Genomic DNA, 26,344 nt, shown 5'->3' with positions numbered 1-26,344 from the left:
TTTCAGAACGTCACTGCCACAGTCACTTTAACAAGCACCAATCAAATTAATATTAAAAATGACTTAGTGCATAATTCATGTCCTCTAGAAACCATCTCTTACTCAACAGGCAAGCCAACCAGCCATGCATTTTACATCACCTTCTCATTTTTTTTTAGAAGCGATGTGTTACTTCAGGAAGATTTCCACGTATTTGTGTTCCACTTCTAACCTGGACAATGCACAGCTCTCTGCCAGGGTCCCCATGCCAATATAAGTCCAGGAAGATCATCTGGGATGGGAAGCAGCAGATTGCCAGCTTGCACAGGAGGGAGTTAGGCCAGGTTTATAACCAGGTGGAAGCAGATCAAGGCAGGATCTCTGTAACGTATGTATGAGTATAAAATGCTCTACTTAATTTTTGTATGAGTCTCCTTTGGATGCTTTAGCGCAGGAATTCATGGCAGCAATGTTTGGAAAGCAGTCAATTTTATGCAAGTATTAGGGAAAGTACTTGGGAAATATCTACCCCAATAAACATCAGAACTGGTACTGGAGACACAGCTGGGAAAGCTTGTGGCACCTGCAGCTGCGGAGAAACTTGCCTCAAAGCACCCTAGAAATGCACAGCCCCACAGCGCTCAGCTCCTTCCCCGGGTAACCTGTATTTTCCAGCACCGGGAGGACGGGCAGTGTGAGAGCCCCACCAGAGCCACCTTCAAAACCTTCCTTCAGCCCCCTCGTACCCGAGCTGAGGACCCTGATCCCCCAGAGGCCTGTAGCTGTATTCACAGGTTCATTTTTCCTTTCATCAAGGCAGAGCAATAGTCCCATGTTCCACCCAGTAAAGGTGGACGGTCGCTTCAAGTACTTAAATCACATCACTGAAGAGTTGCAGTATCTCATCAGGACCATGTGCCACGCAGGAAGGTACAGGAATTAAATAAAACCCATGAAAATCTGGGTATCATACCGCTGAATTCTTTAAAAATAAATCCAGGACTGTGGTATGTTTTACACGTAATTAAATGTCTGAGTTGATGTTTATTAACAGTCAGCTCTGAGGCCCCTGGATAAAATAAGATGGACTGTAAATTAAAAACATTGGTTTAGACAGCCTGTACTACCTAGTCTGAAAGTCACGCCACGCTCAGGGAAAAGGTCCCACACACTTGGTGTGAGATGATTTGAGTGAGATAACAAGCAGACCCCTAGAATTCATAACTGGGAAGGCCGTTTTTCAAGAGCAGAAATACATAAATAAAACCCTGTTTGCAGGCTTTTATCACGGCAAAGCACTGCCCGCTGGTTAGAATAAGGTAGGGCTGCCCATGCGCTCAGCCACGTGTCCAACTCAGGAGGTGTCAGAGCAGACAGAATACCTGCAGCGATCCTCCCGTGACACCTCCACCACGTCAAACCCTGCCGTCAGGCCTTAATAACCTTCATTTCAGGAAAGCAATGAGACATCCCTCTCTTCTTTGGTTTTAAAAGGTTAGCTGATGCTCTAAATGTAGGTTATATCAGGAAGGGAATACCATAATACTTTCTCAAGTGGTTTGAGGAATGGAGACCCAGAGTGGCTTAATTAAGGTTAAATAATCAAGTTCAACTTCGCATAATTAAAATTAACAACCGTCAGAATTAATAGGCCAAAAATAATAAACTGCATGAGAAGAATTAGAATGCCAGTCCAGAAAGTCCTACAGGCAGGAACTCAGTTATTCAAGTACCAAAGTCTGGCACTCACGCTAGCAGGAAAATGGACTCTTGGAAGACTCATGTCCAGAAGCACAAGGCACCAGGAAAACAGCAGGAAAATGATGGCAGTAGAAATTCAAGCTTCAAAGATTTTCCAAGCAGAAAAACATCCAGCTTCAGAAGTCTTTGTGTTGTAGTTGTTTACATTAGTTTCATGAAGATTGAAGAGTAAAGGCTGAAAATAAGATTGATGCAGCAAGGAGGAAAATATTTAGGAATCAAAGGACACAATACAGTGTTCACATGTGGGGAAAAAAAAAAGATAAAGACTTCGCTGGAGGATCTTTTCAGAGGCCTTCATCCTAAGTGGTATTTGGACAAGTCATGCAACACGCCCCTGATGACTATTGCACAGACAGGTCATCACAGACAAATCAATCAAAATACATTGGAGAACTACACAGAAGCAACAGCGACTCGTACCTCAAAGATCCCAAAAGGTACAAGAGCCTGAAAAAGAGGAGAATGTTAAGAAGAGTTGAAGCATCTGATAGTTTTGCTCGCTGCCTTTTTGATGATGTTATATGCCTTTTCTTTTAGGATATTTTAATTCTTCTTGAGAAAACAGTGGTTTTAATTGCTAGAAAACACTGCGTGTGCAGTGGGCTCAGAGCTGTGTCCTAGAAATTAGGAACAAAAACTTTTAGCTCTATCTATATAAACACTAATTGGCATTCTTTTCTGCTGTATCTTGAAAGTTACTATGACCGAGAGATGACCTGTTATTGTCACAAACCCCTGCAGAGAAGCAGCTACGTGTCTTGTGCAAAAAGCAATCCAAATCTGCTGGTTTAGTTCGCGAGATATTCTGTAAGTAGATCTGTTTAACCACCAGTGGAAGGTGATTGCCTTCGTGTAACCATGCAGATGATGCCAAGATGAACAGTCTTATTGATCAAGGTATTTCAAGAGTTAGCACGTGCAAGGCAGAAATGCAACCACTTGGCTTCAGGGCAGCGAGACCATTTCTGATTGCGTGAGCAGGAAAACAGTGCCAGAACCTGCCAAACCAGTGGTGCTGGGGCTGCTAACGGCATCCAAACGTTCACAGCGGATCTTACCTCCAGTGCCTCAGGAGGTGTGTGATCAGATATCCTCAAATATACCGATCCCTCTGCATTTCCCTTAAACAAGTTTGTATCAGGGTGCACCCTTCACCTGCCATCCTCCCCACCCACCCGCACTGGTCCTGATGCACAGGCACAGAAGCGTCCCAAGCGTTCCCCAGCATAATTCACTGAGCTCAAAGAATAATCACAGGTAAGCAGAATTTTTCAAAAACTATGCCACTGGCCACGCTGGCTAAGACTGTGCATGTGTTTGGCAGGCATGGAATAACTGCTTGCCATCCTCTGCCTGTATCCCAAATCCAAGCTGCAAAACTCAGCCGGGCATCTCAGAAGGCTCTTTGAGGTCTGAGTGCTGAAGTCAGAAGCAGTTGTTTTTTCCTTCCCCTTTAACACGATGACAAACCCCCTCAATTTAACCAGAGGAGAGCCTGCACCAGGCACCCAGAGACATCACCGCTTAATCCCTTTTTCCTTCTCATCCATGCGCATCTGGGGCAACTGCACTGAAGTCAATAGGCTCGCAACAGCTGCTGTGACTGACCGCACCCCTAAAGTCTCCCATTTCTTCCTCATTAATGGGAAATAGCCAAACGAGAGCTGCTTCTTGCTGCCGCCGTGATGGGGAGGTGCATCGCCTCCTCTAAACAAGAGGGAAAGCTTCTGCAGATACAATTCTCCCATCTCCATGAGCTCCTCAAGGAGCTGCCGACCCACCAGGAGATGAGGAGGCGCCAGCACGGGCAAGAAGGGCACGCAAGATGGAAAGAAAGCTCCTTGGCAGCCTCTGGTCCCGCTGCATTTCCCACACCTTGATGCGAAGCAGCAGCGAGCAGGGCCACCAGCACAGCCAGCCCCGACTCCCCTAGGGATTTAATCCCCCACCCATCTGGTCCCCTTCCCTCTGCGCGGCAGAGCCGCTTTGCTTGGCGGGCGGCTGACTGCCAGATGCACAGCGGGGGACGTCGGGCCTCTTCACATGATTATCGCTTTCTCCCCGGGAAGGATTTAGTTTATTGAGGTTGTTGCTGAGAGACTTCAGTTTACACCAGCGAAGTGCTTTGCTCGTGAGATACAACCGCGAGGGTGTGGTTTTAGTTTTCTCGGGTCAGGCGAGACCGCGGGGAATCCCTTCTGTGCCCATGGGAAAAAGGCAGAGCCTGGACGGGCTCACAGGTTCAGGATCTCCGCGTCTCAGCAAGGCGTAGGGTACCCCAAAGGTACCTGCCCAGGTTTTCTCCTATCACTGTGCTCTCAAGCTAAAGGATAAAAATAATGAATCTCCCCTGCCTGAACCTGTGGGTTCAGCTTCATTCAACATTTTCTCTAGCGTCAAATGCGCTGGAAAGTTTTTGTAAAAACCAGAACTTAGAGATTCTCCATCCCTTTTCCCCAAGATGTGGAGCTTTGAATTACAATATTGGCTACTGCCACCCTCCCAATTTCCCTGTGTGCTTTGGACACACGCCACGCAGAAATTCAGAATGCACATTTTGTTCTGTTTCTTCCAAATTTTGCCAGTTTCCGTAACATTGCAGAAAGCTTTTCCATTTGCTTCTGCGACGTCCCCTCTGCTACTCACAGCTTGCTGTTCGCAGCCGAGCTGCCTCCTGCATGGCTGAGGAAAGCAGCACCTGGGGAACCCTGCAGCCTCTGCAGCAGGACCTGCATGTCGAGGGTCCACCAAAAAAAAAGCGACTCCCACCGCTGGTTTGTGTCTGGGTGTATACAAACCTCTCCTGCAAAGTTCCTGTCTGATCACCCACGAGCTGACACAGATATACGTTCCTTCAGCATCACCACCAGGAGAAACTGCCTTACCTAGCTCCAACAAAGCCTGCAGCCTTCCTACCATCAACTCCTGCTGCTGCTACGTTTGGCTGATCTTGGCCTGCGGGTTCAAAAGTTCTTCAAGGGAGGGATGAAGATATAAACAGAGCCTGATCACATAAGCCTCCTTAGGAAGTCGGGCTAAAAAGAGATTTGACTTTCTACAGTGCCATGATACGGTACGTTAAGCCGGTTACAGGCGCACACAGGGCGGTACAGGAATCGCTGCCTCTGCCTGGGCAACAGCAAGTGAACTGGTTGGGGTACGTGCCCCGCGGGCAGCTTTCAAGGGAACACGGAGATATGCAGTGGGGATAGGTGTCGGCCTGGGTGGGGAATCTCAAAAACCAACCCCAAAGGTACTACAGGCAAACAAGAAGTCTTAAAAACGTGCTGGAGATGCTGAGGTGCCCAATTCCTGCAGGGAAGGCAGGCGCTCCGTTGCCTGCTAGCCCCGTGCATCCCTACGGCAGGTACAGGTACTGATCTCGTAACTCCTGCCGGGCACCAAACCGGAGACCAGAGGCCCCCCCTGCCCTGAAACACAGCAGCACTGATAAAGCAATTAGCTCCCCCAGATGTCTAACAGGAGGACAGGGATCTCTGCGCCCGACGACGCCAACTCCCCCGGGTGCCAACCAACCCACACCACACCCAGCACGAGCCGCGGCAGCCATCCAGAGCAGCCCTGGGACCCAGCAGTGTCAACACCCCACCTCCAGCCCCCTCCGCTCCCACTTTGTCTATAAAACCAAGTTTGTGCTCCCTGCTGCTATTTTTATACCCTGCTATTTTCTGGCTCCTTCCCAGCCAGTTATTCACATAATTGCAGCCACCACAAGATTACACTAATGGCTTAAGTGCCACGTTCAGCCCCAGAGCTAACAAACCCTCCCTGCGAGCCGCATGCCGAGCGTTGTCTGTTGTCCTCAAATCAGGGAACGAGTCTCTGCAATTACGACGTCACTATCCCTTCTGTAATTAATGCGGTGCAGTCAGAGCCAATTAATAAGAATGGTGCTAAAAAGGTCTAATTTGTCTGAACAGGGCAGTCTACCAGCGAACAAATGATATATTGCCCCCAGGACACACGACAACATGACCGTGTGTAACGGAGGTGGCTGTAAGCACCTGCTGGAGACTTCAGCCCAACCAGACCCAGCATCGGTCCCCCAAGGAGATGGGCAATGGGCTTCGATGCCCACAAACAACGTCCCACCCTTGCTCAGCCTTAGATCTCAGCTGCTGCCGAGGAGCAGAGGGCTTCAGAAAGCCAGCATTTTCACCAGTTTCCACTCCAGGGGAAAGCTGGACTCAAAGCAGACCCCTCTTCCTTGGGGGCACACACTTGAAGCAGGGATAAGGCTTGCAGCACCTCTCCTGCAGGAGAGCACAGGACCGTCTCGCTGGAATTGATTTTTTATTAGCCAAGTCAGTAGAGCGATAATTGTTATAGCCCCCCGGGGCCGACAGCTACCAGCCATTTACAGGGCAGCAGGGAGATAAATACAGCATTTACACGTACATATAATCGTTTTATTTCTGCATTAAATATTCATTTCCAAAGGGTTTCCCGGCACGCAGGGGATTCCCAGAAGCACTGTGCAGAAGCCAGCTTTGCTGCTCTCTCGGGTGTCCCCCTTGCTGCATTTTTGCCCAACAGGCCGCCCACTAACTTTTTTTGCTAAGAGGCTGCTTTGGCTCTAGCCAGCTTCATGTGGTTGAGGCAGGACCAGCCTGGCACGTGGGGGAGCTGCAGGCAGCACAGAAATTTCTAGGGCTGCCCCGCTACACCAAGTTTCATCTCTTCCCATCTGCTCTTTATGCTGAATTTCGGGCAGCAGCATGTGAAAGGGCTGCGAGTGCTGCCAGAGGAGCTACTGCAGCACGTGACAGCCCACAAGCTGTCTCCACCTGCTGCTGCCTTGCTTAACTTTCAGAGTAATTTGTATTATCCTCTTGGTTTTATCCTTCTACCTGCCCAGCAAACCTTTGGTGCCACTGGTCTCAATTTCTCGGTCCCAAACATCAAAGTTTTCAAGTGATGCTGTTGCACAGCTTGTAGCACCTTTGTCCCCATCTTTTTTTTTTTGGCTGTTGCCTTTCTGAGACCTCTCAGGACCAGTGCCAGATGCCCAAAGTTTGGAGAACTGCTGTTCACTTTAGTGCACACATCTGTGCTTTATGGGGAACCCAGGGCAGGCACTGCTTCTGTACCAGCAGGGACATCTAATTCCTCAAATGCCGATGGATGTCACCAGACGTCCTACACTAAGATATCAGCTTGGAAACCATGTTTCACCCCCAAATTGCCCTGATCATTTTTTCCTTCTTCAGAGGAACCAAACCGGACTTGCAGCTGCACCTTACACAATTCCCTTGGCCTAAATCAAACCTCAGGAACAAGTACCAGTTTGGAGAACGCCGCTGAGCCAACCAGAGGGGCGTTATTCTCGTAATAACAAGCCTCTCCGAAGCACAGGAGTCCATGCAACCCTCGCCCCAGCATTTTGCAGCAGCTGCTTTTGCAGGGATAAATATGGCCTCGTGGGCAGTTCCATCTGCTGGCCCACCAGAAACGGTAACATTGGGGAAAAAAAAACAACTGAACAAAAAACCGCCACCACGAAAACTCCCCGAATCTATGTTTTGCTCCGGTGATGACACATTCATCCTCCCAGCTGCCTTCTCAGTCACTCAGAGCCTCCAAGAGTTTTGTGAAATGGTACTGAAAAATAATACTTTTTATCATTAGGAGAGGGAGGGGGGATGACATAGCAGGGAAAGAAAGAGCGTCTGGTCTGAGACTCTCGCAAAGTGCCAAGTTTACTGCAAAGGGCAGGAAAGAAACCTAACAGTGTCATCTATCGGAAAATCCCGACGCCTTGAGAACAGTATTTTACCAGCAAGTCCGCCGTGAAGCCAGGCACACAAGGTGCAGCAGGTCAGCACAAGCACCCAAGTTCCCATATGCTTCTCTGGTTAGGAAGCAGCTTCAGATGAATTCCTGGAAGGTTTTTTAACTTCTTTTTGCACCAGAGACTGACCAAGCCCATGTCAATGTCTGTCTGAAGACCTCGTGCGAGGCCCATGGGATTAGAGCACCCTACCATCTAATTGCACTTGCTGCAAAACCACCGAGAGCCTGAAAACACTCACCGGACCCTGGAACAGCTCACGTCGCTGGGTTTTCTGCAGCCACTGCCCTTTCCCAATGAAACTATAAACTCTCCCTTAATTGAATTTGACGATTGAAAAGTAAAGAGATTTAAAATAACAAAAAGTCCCCCAGCTTCCCCTGCAGCAAGGTCAGAGACACTTACTGAACTTCAGCTTAGCTGCCAAACCAGAATACCAGCAAGTAAGGAAAAGCGTTAGGAATACCTGGGCTAAGTTAGCAACCAATCTTTCTCCAGGAACAGCTCTGTACTGTCAAACTTCTGCCTTTTTTTTTTAATCACTGAAAAAGCAGTGAAAAGAGAAAACTATCATGCACCACACGGACTGCAAGGGTACCTACAGAACCTGCCACAGCAGCTGCTAACAAAACGCCCCGTGGAAATATTCGGGAGACCAGAGCACAACTGCCCTACGTTATGGGGGATGTTCTGCCTAAACCACGTCCTGTAAATGGATATGCAACATGCAGAAGCTGGGAGACAATTTCACCGCCATGTGTCACAGTTCTTGAAGCAGATCCCGGAACAGCACAAATGCCTTTGTGGTCAGCCTTCACAAAAGGATGCTGATAAAACGAGGATACAGGAGAATGCTGTAAAAATGACTGGATGGAAGGAAAATGTCTTAGAATGAGAAATCTGGAGCTCAATCTGTTCAGCCTGGTTAAAGCAAGACTGAGAGGTAACGTGATTACTGCATAAAACCCCCTTCACAAAAGAAAATATCATGTAAAAATGGCTTTGTTATCGCTAATAAGGAATAAAAGAAAGCACTGGCTGACAGCTGAAGGTAAGGAAGAGCCAATAAAGCAAACATTTCCATACAACGAACCATTAATTTCCAGACAAGGCTCTCAAATAAAGCAGCGGATGCTGCAGAAGAAAGCGCGGTCAGATGCAGCGTGCCCTGTGCCAGGGCAAGCGGGAGGAAACAGCAGCCCGAGAAATGCTGGAGAAAAGACAAAGCGGTTCCGGGGGCTCTTTGGAACTGACCTTCTGAATCTAGGCAAAAGTGATCGGTTCGGACACCTCGCGGGGACAGGGAGCATCATTACACATACCCGAACGCGCTTAGCCATATAAAACTTGAATAGCTCTGCCTTGCAAAAGTCAGGGTCTAAGAAAGTCTGCAAATACAAGTGCCATCGTTACGCTCTGATTTCATTCAGGGATTTCAATGTATTTGAAAACGTGATAGGTAATTGAGGAAAAAAAAGCCCTGCTCTTAATTGCCATTTCCTTTCTTCGCTTTCCCACTCACTAAGTAATTATGAGAGATATTAAACACACGAGGTAAAAACACTTGCTGCTACCTTTCCTCTCCTCCAAGAATCATTCAATGTTTGCCCACACAGCATCAAAAAGAGCATCTCTTATGCTACTTATTAAAGTTTAACCATGTTTATTTCACATGGTAGTGGTGCTCTTTGATAAGTAATGATCCAGGTAACACAAAAATAGCTAACAAAGAAGAGCAGCCAAACAAGCTTGGCTTTGTGTCACGGCCTTCGCAGTAGCCCAACAGTTACAGGGGGCATATCCATGCCAGAAAAAAATGGCAAAGAGCAAGAAGGAACAGTTTTGAGCCAGCAGCATAACGTTGGAGAAGTATTTCAGCATCCTCTTGTACTGGGGTCTGCTTCAGTTTCTAAGTCTAGGGAACGCTCTACCCTGCGGAGGCAATGGGTTTTGTGGGAACTCCAGCAACACAGACAGCACGGACTGCTGCTGGCAGCAGGTAGGGAGGCAAAAAAATAATAATAATTAAGGTGGAGGTTTCTAGGAAGTCTTACAGGAGCCAGACCAACCCCTTGGTCTTCTCCCCTGGCTAAACAGGGCACCCATGTCCTAAATAGCCCCTCTGACACGTTTAAGCTCAGTACCTGAAGCAGGCAGTGTTAGCCCTACCAACCTACTGCAGAGGTGTCTGCTTTGCATAAGGCTCATGTAAAACCCATCAAAGTCCTCAAACGAGGCTCGAAATGCTGCTGCAGTGCATAGGATTAATGCTGGTCCTTCTACAGAGGGGTGAATGTCATTTACAGAACTGTGTTAATTCCTGATTTGAATTTAGATGATGTTTTTAAATAAGAAACAAGCTCAGAACATCCGCTGGGAATCTGTGACTTGGATAAGCCTTAATAAGTCACTAAATACAAGGGAGAAGTGCACTCAGACCGCAGTGCTGTACAAAAATAATAACAACAAAAAGGAAGATCACTTCTAGAGAATAGAGAATAATGGCTTCAGATTGCATATTATCGACACAGCTGATGTGTTTAGAATGATGTGACAGCATTAATGAGCTCAAAAGCAGTGAGCTCAAACTATAAAATATGCTCTTGTGAAGAAAGAGGAGTAGGACAAGTAGGAGGTTCTGCCTAGGGTTTTCCTACAAAAGGCACTTTTCTCAAAGGAAGGCAGCCAGAACTGGGAGAAAGAAGGCTCTGGAACAGACCAGATCAAGATGAAGGGGGTGAGGACGCAACAAAGCCTCACCTTTATTCCAGCCAGGCTCTCCAAGTGCTGGCAGTTGATGCTCCATGCCCTCAGGAATCCCTCCTGGGGTGGATGGGTGATAACAAAGCTCAGGTACCACTGGACTCCCCAGAGGTTCATCATACCTAATGTACCAGCATCTTCAGTTTTTTATTTTTTTGCAGGATGATTTTCCAGCTCAAAGCAAGCAGCATTTGCAGGAGCAGTAAGTACAAGTACCCACCAGGGACGTGCAGCTAACAGAAGCATCCCAGCACCACTCCTGGCTGCCCCAGCCCCAGCCCAGTGCCATAAGCCTTCTTCACACACACCAGTTTGTTTTGGCTTAATTAGAAATGCTGGTGCTACTACGCTACCCAACAGCTCTCCCCAGACTGGTAGCGTGTTGAAAGAAAAGACAGTCGTACACTTATCTAGGAGGTGGTGGTGGGGAAACTTCCCATGGGTGGAAAGGCAGCTTGGCATCTCCAGCTGGATTAGCATGCAGCCCACATCTTTACATCGCTCCTCGGCACGGGGAAGGCTTTCTGCGGAGAGACGTGGAAGAGGCAGCTGCACTGAAGAATTAAATTTAAAATGCATTTACTTCCAAAGTGGGTGAAAAAATGTCTCTTAACTCCTAATCTTTCGTATCGTGGACTCAAGTAAAACGGATGTTCTTTTCTTTTAAAGTCATGCAATTTAATGTGATGCTTCCCAGCAGGCTGCATTTGCTTTAAATGTTTGCGTTCAAAATGTGGAACCACTCCCTCCTCCCCTTAATTTTATCTATAATTATGAATACTTCATTTGCCTAAATATAATCAGAACAGATGAGCCTCAGAAAACCACAGCCTCAGTCTGGGACAATCTTCTGCACCCTTCAGGGCACAGCACACTTGGGAAATGCTGCAGAGGGACTCGGTAGCTGCTGTCCATCAGGAGGGAGAGGAGCCTGCAGGCAGAACTCGGGGCTGATGTACAACATCCCCTAAAAGGCTCAGAACACCAGTGAACTGTTATGGAAGAGGCTGGGAATGATGAGGACTCGAGCTGACGCTGGGAGCAGGTCCAGCCCTGGGGAGGAAAGGCAGCATGCCCTCAACAAACCAGGGCAAGGGCCTGGCTTGGAAAAGTCAGGAAAGAAATCTTGGAACCTTTATGAATAGTTCCTATAAGCATCAACCTAATGCTCAGCAATAATTGAGCTGAAAATAGATAGACAAGAATTCTTACGAGATGGAGAGAGGAAACAACGCCAGCAAATACCCTGATGAGACAGCACATGTTGAGGCACTGGCTTTGCCGAGAGCTAGGCTCTGCCTGTGCCTGCCTGGGGCTTTGCTGCAGCTTATTTAGCTGTACCAGCAATTCTTCTATTGACCAGGTGGCTTATCTCTGTACGTAACCATAATGCTTGTTCCAAGAGTACTAACAGGAGGATATTCTGCGGGGAATGAAACAGCGATGATCCGGCGTGAGCAGGCGGCGCAGAGGAAGAGCACAGCACCACGTGGCTGGGCACTCCCGGGCAGGGGCACAGGATGCCATGCAGCGGGGTGCAGGCATAGGAAGATAAGAAAGCGGGCACGGGACGATGCTGGACTCCCCATGGGCAACAAAGCAAAGCAAAAGCCCCACAAATATCTCACTATGAAGTGCAGAAATCCAGACCTTGGCAAAATTAGTTTTAGGTGCAGCAGAGAGAATAAGAAACAAGCATCCGACGTGTTTAAGGTGCTCTACAGGCAGTAAACACAGATACAAGAGGGACATGCAGACCTGAGGAAAGAAGATGGTGCTAAAGCATGCTGGAAAACAAACACAGCCCCAAGCAGATCCCAGAGCCAAGAGGAAGAAAACCATAAACCTCAACCTCCTGTTTCTCCCAGCAGGGAAGAATAAATGCCACCGGCAGCAAGATGTCCCTCCCGGAGGCAGCGCGGGACGCCGATGACTCACTGCATTTTTAATATTAGGAGCAGTCAGGACTAGGAGCAGAAACGCCTGGCTGCAGGAGAGGCTTCTGACCTTACAAGATGGTTAGGAAGGCTCCGTGGGTAAAAGCCCCCAGCAAGCGCTACTAGAGAGTAATTTCCACCTGCAAAATCAGCCTCTCTGCCTGCATTTCAGCTGAGCCTCTGGGAAAGTCTCTGCATCTGCTGGTTGCACCCCCATTTGGGGGCAGGCTTTGATGGACCGTACAGAATGCCAGGCACACCTGCAGGGGAGCCAAGAAGGAAGAAAAAACATCCAAAAACCAACCCTTACCCTGACCCCAACCCCCCTTTTCCCAGGAGGGTAGTGGAGAGGTGAGCAGAGAAAGGCACAGATAATAGTTAGAAGCATACAGCAACTTTTAAGTTATTACTGCGTCTGCTTCTGTAGCAGCATTTTTTATTTCCTTTTTCTATAATAACTTGATCTGGACTAATAACAACCACCATTTCACTAGAGGGGTGCTGTTTCACAATTCACTAGCCATAAGGTCTCAGCTTTGCTATAAGGCACGTTTCCTTTTGTTCCCAACAAGATTTCAAGTGCAGCACTGCACTAGTTACACCAAGTTACCAAGCTTAAAATGAAAAATTAAAAGCTGAGAATTTTTATTTACTTATTTACTTAGAAAGAGCCTATATTTTGGTACATTTCCTCCCCCTTTTCTCAGTTTTTGAACCAGGATATATCACCAAACACCTCCATGCCAATATATCAAGATACCTGCAAACGAACCTCCCTCTCTGGCAACACCACCCACCGATTGTTATTGTCCTGCAAAAATCTCAAACTTGATTGCCTCGGGGGCAATGGTCAGGGCAGCAAAAGAGCCTGAAGATTTCCGTAGCTTTCTAAGCTGGACACAAATCCCATTCCCTGCACATCTCTTTCATCATTCTGAGGAAACAGAGGACAGAAAAATCGTTAAATGCCGGAAGAACCAGAGAAACAAGAGACAAACTAATTTCTGAATCCCCAAACCATCACTGTGACAACACAGAACAACCAGGGATGAGAAGCAGACTGCCACTGCACCGAGAATAAAGTTATCTTTCAGGAGAACATTTGCAATAGCACTCGGGGACTCAAACAGGGACATTAGTTAGCTATTTTATGCAAGAAAGATTGCTTGAATAATCAGTTTTTCTGATGTTGCCATGTCTTTTCATTTGTTAGCATGGAGCATAATTGCTCCTTGAAAAGCTGAATGATTTTAAATTAGATGGAAAGATGGTCACTGCAAGCGAAGATAATTTTGAACGTTCCCATCCAAAGTTGAAGGTTTATAAATATGAGTTGAAAAGAGACGGAATAATTAATCTGGCAGCATTCACTTAATTTGTCCCCTTTCTTTTGTTTCTTCCTTACTATCCAAGTACGCACAACCCTGGGTAATGAAGAGCAGGAAAATAAATCAATTTACCTAGACCAACTCCCTTGCCAGACCTGGAAGCCATCAGTACAGCCAGCAGCAGTGATTAAGCCCAGATTACATTAAAACAAATTTGCCATGTCACTCATAAGACTTCCATTTGGCATTGGCCCGAGTATTTTTGTTAGTCTTTATCTTCTCTCCAAACACCGACCAGTGCCACGGACTCACCCTGGCCGAGGGACCCCGTTCGCAGCAGGACTAGGGCAGGATGCTTGGGGCTTGGTCTGCCTGCGGCTTGAAAACCCCCAAGGATAGAGATGGGATCAGTTGATCCCTCATCTGCAAGCTTTCTGCTTGCAGGAGCTATTTCCAGGCACTGAAAATCATAACTCGATTGCTCCAGCAACCGAACTGACTCCCTCTCACCAGCTGATTCAGCTGAGCTCTGCCATCGTGCCTTGTTTTGGTTTGCTTTACGTATCTTTCCCAAATTCCTCGCTCTCTTATTTCTTCTCCCCCCCATCAAAGCACCATATTCCTGAAGGCAGCCGTCACCCTTACCAGAGGATTTTGCAGTTGCTATTTGTACATGGGGGAACTCCACGGTGCCTTTTCTCTGCAAATGCAAAGCTGCTCTTGCTCCACCGCGGGGTGAGCCCAGCCAGCGAGGAGCAGGGAAGGCGCTGCCGGAGGAAGGAAGGAGAAGCAAAGGGCAGCAGAGCCTCCACGTGCTGCCCTGGAGAGGCTCGCAACTTGCAGCCACTTGAAAACTTAAGAGAGATTCGGGGTCATTTCTTCTCCCGCGAGCGTGCTCTGCCTTCAGTCCGCGGGTGACGGGAGCTCTGCTGCTGAAGATGACGCATCGGGGAGAGGAGATTTTAGTAACTGGGGCAGAGGAGGAGAGGCAGCGAGTGGTGAGAGGAGGAGGGAAAAGAGCCTACATAAAGCAGCAAAACTCAGAAAGAGGCAAGGCTTTCTTAGAGAAGAGAAATGTAAGAGGGAGAGAGCAAAGTCTGGGGAGGTTTGGTGCAGAGGGGTGCATTTTGTAAGTGAGCTCCCATCCAGACACATCTCCCAAAACTCAGAACAGCTGGCTTTATCCCCCGGCTCCAACTCAACACCAAGTGACATCCATCCTGCCACCGCACGAGATTTTCAGGCCGATTCTATGCCACCACAAAAGGCAGGAGTCCAGAGGCCTGCTGAGGTCTGAAATTCAAGAAGAGTGTTTGCAGAATTACTGCACTGAAACCAAAGCTTCGCTGGGCCTCTGAGCTGGGGCCATAAAGCTGGGTAATGCACATCCCCGTGTGCCTGTACAGCAAAGTGACAAGCCTTAATACTACCAAATAAATTAAAGCATCCCCAGCCCTTCCAGCAGAGCCTCCTGAAACCCGACATGGAGGAGAGGCTGAACTGGAGGAGCGGAGGGACCAGGGAGCCCAGCTGGCTGCATATCTCAGCCCACGAGAGCAGCACTGCGGGAGGGGATGCTGTGCTGTGCTCATGGCCTCGCTCAGCCAAGGCACCAGAGGAGTTTCCAGCAGTGGGTACCAAAAAACAGTCAACTCATCTGCAGCTTTTTTTTATCCCTGAGTTTTTAAACGTAACTAACCACAGGTTCCCAATGTCCATCTTTAAGAGGCAGGGGAGTGAAGGAAATTTCGCCTTGATTCATTACGGTGCTTACGTACACATCTCACTTTAAGTGCCTACGATTTGACTATTTATGCTAAAATTGCTCAAGGAATAGATGACCCAGTTAGTCCTTGGACTGAAATCTGGGACCATGCAGATTTTACTGACAGTTTCAATTTACATACTTGCTCTTCCTGCTTCAAAGCATAGAGGCGCAATTGTTTCTTTTCAAAATCATGAAAATTTAAGATGGGTTAATATCCTCTCCTCACCAGTCCTTCCAGGAAACAAACATTTTACAGCAACTTTAATCCAGCATGGTCAACCTAAGACAGAAGTTGGCAAATTTTGCCACCAAATAATTGAAATTTGGGAATTTGAGGAGCTGTTGGTAGGGCTGCAAAGCACAAAGTACCTGGCACACTTCAGCTACCCATGGTCTTCATACAAAGTGGCCAAGGACACAACCACCATAACAAAACTCAACAGCTGCTGATCTGAGCAACATGCTTCAACGTTCTGCTTTGCAAACAGAAAGGTGAAGTTGCACATCCTCCCCACATGCCCATCCTTCCTGCACAAGGCCTCGTGCTCTCCCGGTGCCTGCAAGCAACTCGGATATCCTAGGTCCAGGCACAGCAGCTGCCTTTGTACCTCAGGTACTGAGAGCCCCCTTCTCTGGAGCAGCACAGTCTGTACACCAAAGGGTAATCAATGCTCCGTGATGCTCTTAAAAAGAAAAACGAGCTAATCTGGGCTGTCAATTAACCCCAAAGACCCAAATCCCCTCCTCCCCAGCTGCCTGTCTGGCAGAGGGAGCTGCCTCTTGATCCATTCCCTGCGCACACCCCAGACCTGCTGCCCTCCTGCAAAAGCAGAGCCTGGCACCTCACCCCCAGGGCAAGTACTGCCCCAAAGGGACATCAGTCCCCGAGGGCTTTCCTCTGCCCAAACACCCATTAATTTTTACAGGACTCTGACCTGAACCGAAGTCTCAGCAGTTTTAAAGCAGACGTGATTCCAAGTGCCAGTAAGACACTAATTCACACTTCACACAGAAAAAATGGGGGGGGGAAAGGCACGGCCTTTACACAGCCCCACTACGGATGGCAGCAAAGATTTACTAGCAAAGGGCGGCAGCAAAGCCTCCTACTTCTAAAACTTTATTACTTTTACATAACAGGCTATCATGCACTTCCTAGCATGCTGTGAAGCGCTGCCATAAATATTTAAGCAGCAGTGACAAAGTGACCGTGTTGCAGCCCGTTCCCGTACTGTGCTGCCTGCTCTCTTGGGCCCACGGCAGAGAAAGCGGTGCCGTGCAGAGGGCTAAAGCACCACGCACAAACCAGGCTGTGCACACCTGCCCTCAAGTAAAGCGAAAGGAACTCAGCCGGTTATTAAAGGTCTCTCTAAACCAGGGTCTCTTGCAGTCATTATCAGTAAGTTTGTCACCAGCGAGGCTCCGCTCCCCGACACTTGCCTGAGTGCCTTAGTTATTACATCTGATGGCTTTATAGCATTATTTGAAGCTTGCTATTTACCTAGTTACACAAGACCCAGCAGCTTAGAGCCTGCTCTCTGCCTGGGCTGCAAATCTCTGCAACTACCTCCAAAATAGCCCAGATTTTATGAACCGTTAAGCTTAATGATAAACCCTCGGATTTATGTTCCAGGCTAGTGAGCAGTGGGAGATCAAGGGCTAAGCTTTGATTTATCTGCAGGCCAAGGGAGCTTGTTATTTATTTCTTTATTCTTATTTTCCTCGGCATTTGCCACGATGACCGCAATGCTTTGCTATGACATCATGGCACTTTGGAGCGTTATTTATGTCACAGCCAGTGCTGCACATGGACCTTTCGTGGCGCTGGTACGACCTCTTCCAGCAGGAGGGGAGCGCTGCCGGAGAGCTCTTCCAGCTTCTGCCCAGCCTGAGCCGAGGATCCTGCTACAGAGATGTTAACGCCAGACCTCCTTGGTGGTGGGTAACGCGATGGTTTTCACCTGCAAAGACTGCTGGAGGTGGGGGGATGGCCTGGGAAGGAACACTGTACTGCTCCGCACTGATTTTGTTCATTTGTAGTGCTTTTTGCGCGATGCCACTGGTGCCTGAGTTGAGATAAGCTCTGCTTCATGATGCTTTAAACCCAGAATCATGAGAAGTGTGGTGCATTATCCAATCTTTGCCTTGACTGACAACTTGACAGCCTTTCACACACTTAAAAAAGCAGGCACTGTGGAGAGATGCTACTCAGCGTGGTCCAGTACTCTGCTTTTATTATAAATCTCACTGTTTTAAGGGTTTCTCTGAAAAACCTATGTCTCTGGAATCAGGGGATTGCAAGAAAATCTTCCATTTGCTCTCAAAATTTACTTTAAAAAGAAATAAAGAGAAAATTAAATGCCCTATGTGGTAGGAAAAAGCCTTGAGAAACTGTTCGTAAGGACTGCAAATGTTCACACAAGTCAGAGTTCCACACTTGTGCGGCTTTAAAGGCTCATCACAACGCCAGACCCTCCTAGTCTAGTCTCCAGGTGTTTGTGTAAGCCCGCTGCCAACACAGCTGGTTATTAGCTTTAACAAGGGCAGGTGGCTGCATCGCCAAGTGCCAGGGCAAAAGACTGTGAAAGTGTTGATGAATACAGCATTACAAAGCTGATCGCAACTTGAGTTATTTTCTTCCATGATTATTACATCCGTTGCACTGCGCTGCATGGGTGTATCAGACTGCTTAAGTAATAAGGAGAGAGGATGGGAAAAATAAACATTAAAGGGCAAATTTGGAGAAGCTGAAGCTTGCGGAATGAAGAGGATGTGCAATATAATAAGAGGCGCCTGTCAGGGGAGCTGTGCATTATCCAGTCTTTCTCGTGATTGACAGCTTGACAGCTTTTCACACATTAAAAACCCCTTCAAAAAGCATTAGTTAGCAATTATCACCAATTTTCCCATTAAGTCCATGAAACAATAGCTGCAGCTTAATTTCTAGCTACATCAGGACAGTTGACTATTTTTCTTCTGTTTGCACAAGATTGGGAATTGATGAAAAATTGCAAGATGCCATTACAGCAATAAGAGAAAGATGCCCAAGAGCAAAGTAAATAGCAAGAGATGTGTTTCTCTTCCTAAGAGAAATTCTAATCTATTAGAATAAAAATTGCAAAAGCAATGCAGGGCGAACACACAGAAACCCTTTAGCCCTCAGTTAAAGATCTCTCACGCAGCAGCATCAGGATGTCACTCAGACAAGCCAACAAGCAGAGATTGTGGGCCAAGTCCTACCAGATGCTGAGGGAAAAGTCAAAATAAATCTTCAAGCACAAAGTGATAATAAACGTGAGCCTGTGAAGTTGCCACACGGCTACCAGGTTTCTCACTCGATACACAATCCCTGGGGCTTGCTGCATCGGTGAGGTCCAAAGTCAGGTTGGATTGCCCCAAAAGAAAGCAGTGCTGGTCTTAGCTTGACCTCATTGCAGCAAACCTTTCCCTTGGAAGGAAGCAGCCCTGCTGATGAGCGACATGGCCCATACTCCTCTCCCCCAGAAGAGGAAAAACCCACACTTGCTGCTAGCCCTTTAAGAGACTGTAAGCCACTTTTCAGCTAGCAATGCTCTGCATCAATCAGTAAATTATTTATCTCAGCCCTTGTACTTCGTAAGTACTTGAACAGGCAGCACTTACGCTCCCTGTGAATCCTGACAGCACAATGAGCTGGTCCCCAATGAGACAGGGATGGAAAGCAGAGACCGGGACGGAGAGCTAACAAGACCTGCAGACCGAAAGAGGCGATTTCGGTATCGTATCTCTAGTGTACCATACCGTGAGGGACACGCTTGTGTCCCTCATAAAAGCTGTGCCCCAACAAGCAATTCTCTTGGTTTCCCAGACCAGGACTCTGCTGCCAGAATCGCACCTCTGAGTGAAGGCTTCTCATTCTCCACCCTGCTCCTAGGAACAAGCCCTCTGTGGCATGCACGGCATGTGGCTTTGCTCGTGCTTCCCCAGAGTGGTCTTCAGGGTACGTACGACACCATCTGCCTTACGCTGAGCCCCATCACCAATGCTTACTTTTGGCATAAGGGCTCCTGGCACTAACAGCTTTAATTCCCTGCCGGCCCCTCCCTGACTCCCCGCAGGATGGGGTTCTCTCCACAGAGCCACACAACTGCAGTCCCAGACAGCCACACGTGGGATGTTTCTAATTTGTTTTCTTTTCCACTTCTCCTCCTTCATTTACTGTCCTAAAAACGTCAGAACGGAGATCAACAACTTGAAAGGCAATCACCACCTGCAACCGCTGTAGCGACACTGAACTATTTTGGCAGCCAGGCCTCCCGCAACACCGCTGCCGGGGCGCACACCTGCGATGGGCAGACACAGCGCGTTCCTGGGCTTCGGGCTGCGTCGCTTTAAGCTTCTGCATGAAACATGGAGGTACCCAGTGATTTCCTGAGATTACAGTCATTACCTTGGCACTGGAACGCCTTCCAGTAGCGCAGTAAACTTTATGTTTCCAACATAAAACCCCCAGTTACGTTCCTTCCCCAAATCCTGCTGGCACGCTCCGCAGCCAAGACATCTCCCAACCTGCTGCCCCACAAACAAGAAATTCTTCAGCCAGTTTTCCCTGCCCTTCAATTTTTTAGGTGACACAAAACGCAAATAGGAAGATATTTTGCTACCTGGAAAAGGGGGGGGGGTTCAGTGTGCAACATTTCTTTTGAGCATGCTTCAGCGGCACAGCTAGGGGAACATCCTCTTTGCACTCACCTTGCTCTCATGAAAACCTTCCTGCTTCTTCAGCCTACAATATCACCCCTCTCTATAACACATTAAACCAAACATCCTCCAAAATCTAAGCAAAATGCAGCAAATCTGTTGCCTTTGGGGCCTTTACAATCAAGGTAGAAACAAATCTAATAGATGTAAAACCAGGCTCCCAGGGAGAAGATGGGATTTGGTCCAACACATAAACCATTTAAGTGTTCTGACGTTTTATTTATATTTTGTAAAGAGTTTAGGAACAACCCTTTTGAACCGTACCTCATTTATGCATCCCTCAGTTATATCTGAGCACCCTTCTGTGAGAATCCCATAGAGGATTCATGAAAAGCCTTTTAAATGCATTTATTTACGTGGCCCAAACAGCCCAACGAGGCATTAAGCGTTGTTTTTGTAATCCTGCAAAGTACCAAGAGCCTCCTGGGACAAACTGAGTCGCTTCAGCTCAGGACCAGATAGTTCTGCACCTGCCTAAAAAAGAAAACTAGACACCTGAAAGTACAAAAAAAGCCTTCCAAAGCAATTATCATAATCCCTCCGGTTACACAGAGGTTAAATAACTTCCCCGAGGTGGCTCAGCCACAGCACAGTCTGGATTAGAGCCGCGGTGCCTCCTGACTTCCAGCTCTGTGCTCAACTCAGCGCCTTAAATAGCTTGAGTGTAAGGAATTAGCTCTGTGCATACGTCCAACTCAGGGAATGGGAGAGCTGGAGTACAACTGAACGGTAACAAAGTCTGTGGAGAGTCCTGGGAGAGAAACGTAAAGTTTTAAATTGGTACTACCACCCGAACCACCTGTATGAAGGCGTACGGCTACAGTTTGTTGCCACCAGTTTTGAAAGAGTGAATTATCCACACGTAGCAGAGCATGCTGCAATAAAATGTTTACAGCTATCAGCAGGATTGTTCTTGAGGCATTTATTTGTTCCAGGTTTTCTTTGTCGGCGTTTCTTTTGTCCTCTCCTTTGTCAACAGGGGTCTCTTCGTGCTCCTCTTTCTGGGGTACCTTCATGGCTATGAAGATAATGAAGTTTTTTGCTATGGGAGGAATTTAGTGACACTGCACATTTTTATTTGCTTTGTTATTTTGCATTATTGTGTTTCTACAGTCATTTCTGGTCCGCGTGGCTTACCTCTCGGAGGTGACTGCACACACGTGCTTTCACTACTCCACTGCCTGTAGCTGCAGCGTGCTCTTTTACTTGTCAGCTGCCTCCAGCAGAGGACAATAAATCTCAAACAGTCCGAAAAAAAAGGAAAATCTCTACTGCTATTTTTGGCATCTGAGATCTTTGGCTTAACCTATTTTTGGCAGAACATCTTTGTTCAGCACGATCAGAGCTCCCACCCCTGTGTCACACCAGAGGATGTCCTGCTGCTGCCAGCGCTGCTCGCTAGCAGCAAGCTCTAACAGTATAGCTCGTGCACAGAGCAAACACAGGAGAGTCCAGAAAGAAAAGCACAAGAGCCAGGAGATCACGAAAGCCCTTTGCCTCCACCTGCCAGGTGCTGTGCAACCCTGAGCGAGGTGTGCCGCTGCTCTGTCTTCACCCCAGAACACTGCACACATACTAACAGCCGGTGCACCTCATGCAGAAAGCTCCCCAGGGTAAAACACGTCTCACCCTGTGTCAGCAGCACCCCAGTCGGGGTGGTTCATGGCATGTAAATAGAAAAATGTGTGTGTATCTCTGGTGTTTTAGTACAAGCTTTGCATTGGGGATAAGAATGGTCAGAAATAGGAAAGGGCAGCCTGGCCTGTAAAAGAACTGAACTTAATTCATAGATTTTTGTTTTTGATTTGATTTAAGGAAATATTCAGTATTTTCAGAGCTCTGTCTGCTCTGAAATGTAGTTACCTTCGTACTACAGGAGCATCTTCAGTAAGTGGTAGCACTCTGACTTGCCCCAGGAAAGCAAATAGTTGGAAATGATGCAAAATAGTGACTTTGCATGTCCTGGCTCACTCTGCGACGGGAGCACATGCTTCCTGTGTCACTGGAGGACAGGCACTGCTCGGAAGGGGATAGGCCTTGGGCATTTAAGGCACAAGGCTGGGCGCAAATTCTGCGTTTGGTGCCAGAGCTGCAAGACGGCTGCTTTCGACAACGTAGCTGAGCCTTGCGAGAGCCAAATGCTGTGGCAGGTCGTAGCATCGAAGGCCCTGTAACACTCCTCTTTCCCCAAGGGAAAAATAAAAAACAAAGTAAGAGAGCTAGATGTTCATTTTGATAGAAAATATTCCGCCGTCCTGGCAGGAGAGAGCCCTCCAAACACAACACCGAGCTCTGCAGCCCTGCTGAGCCTGGCGACAGGCAGGCTGAAACGCGGCACTGACTGCAGCTCCCTGGTGAATCGGTGTGGTCTCATGGATTAACGGCTTAATTAGAGTTACCTGAACATTAAATATCATTAGAGAGCCCCGAAATTTGCTCTATTTTTTCCCTCTTTTAAACGGCCTCGTAACTGACTGGTTTTTGGTGCTCTGCTGTTGATGTTTTTGAAACTTTCCAGTTTTCAGCTCTTTTCCCCTGGAGAACAAAGCCAATGCAGGTGTGCTCTCTCCATCAGGCAGGGCTCCTCACATCCCTCATCACCAGCTGAAGCTGGTCGTAATAGGGGGCAGCTGCCTCAAATCAAGTTCTGTACCAGGAGATTTGGGAGATACTTTCTGCAGCTGCAACCAAGCAAGAGAGATAAGCCCATATCAGGCACCTGGGAAGCCACAAGGAGGGAAGCCATAGGAATCAGGGCTCTGGTGGCTCTGCCAACCAGTTTTTTGACCAAGAAGTCATATAAAATGCCTTTCACGCTTCAAATGGCTATTAATAAGACTGTTAGAAAATTTTTAATAAATTACAACTAACGGAGATAAATTAATAGACTATAGTACAAGCTGATGAAATTTTATGTCCTCCAGGTGTGAGGGACATCAGCCCCATGACATTTCCATCGTTGTGTTTCTGATTTTACCTGGCTGCAACCACTGAGCATCCCACACAGGTGCCTGAGGGTTCATGCAGCTTCCACCAAAGTCTAGGGAAAATCGGCCAAATCCTGCAGCAGACCAAACTCCCCTGAGCTGAGCAAGGAGCAAAGCAGAGATGGCCCAAGAAACGCCATCAGGATGGACAAACAGCACCACGAGCCAAAACGCAACACTAAGAGCAGGACATCCCAAGGCATTTTAGCAGGAGGGCTTTGTTCGGGGTCTATGCACACTCCAGAAACCCTTCACATGTACTGCAGTACCCACAGACACCTGTTAACAGCTTTAGCGGATGGCACACAGCAGACTGCTGGTTTTAGATTTTGCAAAATAAGGCAGTAAACACGAAGAGGATTTATGAATTTGAACAGGTTCGTGGCAGACACTTGAGGTTCTTAATTGGAGCAACTTCAAAGCAGTAATTGAATTGAAGTGTCAAGTCTGAGTGAGATCAGAGCAGAGAACAGGGTTGCAGGTGCTTCCCCCCCTTCCTTTTTCCCCATTTCTCCCTGAAACCACAGCGTACCCGTGGCAGATCTGTGCCAGCATCACCTCGTGGGCAACGCCCAAGCCATAGGAGCTAGAGTTCTCCCTGAACACAACTTAAACCCAAGTTATGTCCCCAGCTGATGCCAAAAAGCACAGTCTGCCCATAACATCTACCCTGTTTCTGTACTGAACGAGCGGTCGGAGGCGAGGCCAATGAGATAAAGCAAAACTCAGTTCCTGTTAACTAGCACCACAAGAAGTTTGTTCTTAGCCAACTGACGTCAGGAATTTATGCTTCTGAGCAAGTTTCTTGCAAAGCATTTTATTTCCCAAACTCACAGCACCCTGGTGACATATTTTCATTGTAGGATTAGCCATCAGGAACTGAGATTTCACCGAAAGCTAAATACTCACCTACTGTATTTGGGACTGATGAAGGTAGCCAGGAACAGCGAACAGGGATGCCAAAGAGCCAAAGTCATTACACAAGCAACAGGATTTACTACACACACACACACAATGACTGGTTCGCTCTCCTTTCTTTACAGTAAGGTTAAAAAATGCAAAAATGAGTAACGCCGCTCTCAGCTGCTGCACGAAGGCGAGGCGGGACCACGACAGACTGGGCTGAAGTCTTCTGAGGAAAATTAATCTCTTCTTGAAAGTGCAGTTTCACCTCGATCAAAAGCATTTGTTAAAAGTGTTTGAAGCAAGGAGAAAAAAAGGGAGTTTTGCGTCAGCACTTTCAAAACGAGTGACACTGCCTTTTCCTCAACCCAAGCCGTGTTTTTACTTAGTCTGTCTCAAATTAATTTGTTTGCTAGAGCAAAACCTTAATTCTGGATTGAACAAAGGCTTTCCATCAATCTCAAAGGAGCTAAGACACAACAAAGCCCAAAAGCAGCCTGCCCTAAAGGAGCGGCCCGGCAGCACCCAGGGACCAGCCCCGGCAGCTCTAACCCAGCAGCAGCAGCTCGGACTCAGCGCCCAGCCCCGTGTCCCTGCCATAGGGAAGGGCAGTGGGTCAGTGGCCCTGGAGCGGCAGGACAGTGCTGGTTCAGCAGGAGGAAACAATGCAAAGGGCCATTTTGTGAGCCTCAGCTTTTCAGGTAATGGAAACGTTTCTCTGCTAAACCTTGCTCGTGGGTGTGCGGACAGCCACGAGTCCTGCACGCCCACTAAATCCACATTGGGATCACCCTCGGGAGATGCCCAGAGCCTCCGGGAGCACCTCCAGGTGACAACGGGTCCATCCCAATGGCAGCAGCGATGCTCACACGGAGACGGGGAGCCTGGCTCCCTGCTTTGGTCCTGCCCGGTGTCAGTGGAAGTTTCACGGTGCAATTAGGGCAATAAATAGATGAGGAGCGACTACGGCTCCCTGGCAGCCGGCGCTGACAGACAACAGGGACGCATCCTACCGCAGGTACCGGCTTTCTGCCCTCCTCTTGCAAACAGCAGAGCGCAAAACCCACAATAAATGCAAGGAGCGGAGCATCAAGACGACAATAGCTGTGAAACTAACGGCTGCCAGACGGGTGGTGACGGTGACCCTCCCGAGAAGGCGGGCACGGCGCCCCTAGCAGGGCGGCAGCCCCTCGGCTGGAGGCGGAATGTCTGGGGCCAGCCCCGTGTTCCGGCGCGTAACAAAGGCAGGGCGGGCAGGCAGCCCGCGGGCGGCTCGCTGCGGGACCCGCGGGCCGCGACGGGCACCGGGCAGCGAAAGGCGCCGTCCTGCGGCCTCGCCCCGGGCTGCCGGCCCCGTGCCGGCTGCCGGCCCCCAGCCCAGCCCAGCCCAGCCGTGCCCAGCCCCCAGTCCCCAGCCCTACCTCTGCCGCCGCGCCCCCAGCGCCATCTTCTCGCGCCCGCTGCATCCGGGCGGCGCCCGCCGGGCTCGGCTCGGCTCGGTTCGGGCGGGTTCGGCTCGGCTCGGCTCGGCTCGGCTCGGCGCCGCACGGCCCGCAGGTGCCGCCGCCGGGCCCCGCCCCCGAGGTGGGCGGGGTCTGCGGAGAGGCCACGCCCCCTGCCGCGGCCACGCCCCCCCGGGGGAAAGCGCGCGCCGGGAGGTGGCGCGTTGGGTTGGGTTGGGTTGGGTTGGGTTGGGTTGGGTTGGGTTGGGTTGGGGGGGTTGGGGTTGGGTTGGGTTGGGTTGGGGTTGGGGTTGGGTTGGGTTGGGTTGGGTTGGGTTGGGTTGGGTTGGGTTGGGTTGGGGTTGGGTTGGGTTGGGTTGGGTTGGGTTGGGTTGGGGTTGGGGTTGGGTTGGGTTGGGGTTGGATTTAGGCTGTCCGGAAACCCAGGAGCGCTTTAATTCAACCCCTAAATGGGAAATTGGCAGCCAGGCCGGTTAGGGCCAACGCAGCGCACGCCCCCACCAGTGGGTGCCTGTGGTGAAGCCGCCCCCTTGCTCCTGCTCCCCGGGGGTTTCCGGAGGTTTTGCAGTAGGCATTGGAGGATGTTCAGGCTTCTGAGAAACTAAGAATAAAAGTAGTAACGATAAAATCAGGCCCAACCGTAACAAACGTATTATAGTAATAATAAGAAATCCCGTGCTTAGACTTCACCACAAAGCCGAGGGCTGCGCTGGTGCCCCCGAGCAGAGCCAACGCCAGACGAGGCAGAGGTTTCCTCGCTCCGAGGCAGCAGGGATGACGTGTGTCTGCAATACAAGGTGCTGCGCATCAGCTCCTGGCGCTGTACATATGGCTTCTGGCAAGGGAAAAAGAAATCAAGACTCTGCTATTTTATCTTCAGTCTCAAGCGGGGTTTGGAGGAAA

At 48.8% G+C, this 26,344-nt stretch overlaps 1 protein-coding gene and 1 long non-coding RNA gene across 16 annotated transcripts in view; one reads left to right on the top strand and one right to left on the bottom strand.

Annotated features, from left to right (window-relative positions):
* The window catches only part of PAK5 (p21 (RAC1) activated kinase 5), a 312,051-nt gene that overhangs the window by 63,146 nt on the left and 222,561 nt on the right, over positions 1-26,344 (bottom strand). The window contains exons 1-2 of one of the 14 annotated variants that reach the window (XM_048060800.2): positions 25,400-25,534; positions 10,723-10,842 (exon numbers count right to left, since the gene is read on the bottom strand). The exons of 9 other annotated variants lie outside the window; for them this stretch is intronic. The gene's annotated coding sequence lies outside the window, so the exon portion shown is untranslated. Of the gene's footprint in view, positions 1-140; positions 2,020-10,722; positions 10,873-25,399; positions 25,541-26,344 lie in introns of those variants that run through there. 4 more of the 14 variants (XM_066995367.1, XM_066995366.1, XM_048060798.2 and 1 more) reach the window with 4 other exon arrangements.
* On the top strand, positions 16,765-19,703 carry LOC106036618 (uncharacterized). Of its 2 annotated transcripts, none has more exons than XR_007162151.2 (3): positions 16,765-17,286; positions 19,196-19,327; positions 19,564-19,703. It is a non-coding gene; the product is annotated as an uncharacterized lncRNA (long non-coding RNA). The 2 variants fall into 2 exon arrangements; XR_001207435.3 differs by lacking the exon at positions 16,765-17,286 and adding an exon at positions 19,011-19,103.

Source organism: Anser cygnoides, chromosome 3 (genome assembly GCF_040182565.1).
Source record: "Anser cygnoides isolate HZ-2024a breed goose chromosome 3, Taihu_goose_T2T_genome, whole genome shotgun sequence".
NCBI lineage: Eukaryota > Metazoa > Chordata > Aves > Anseriformes > Anatidae > Anser > Anser cygnoides.
The sequence above is the reverse complement of the archived record's forward strand: the minus strand, read 5'-3'. Positions and strand labels throughout refer to the sequence as shown.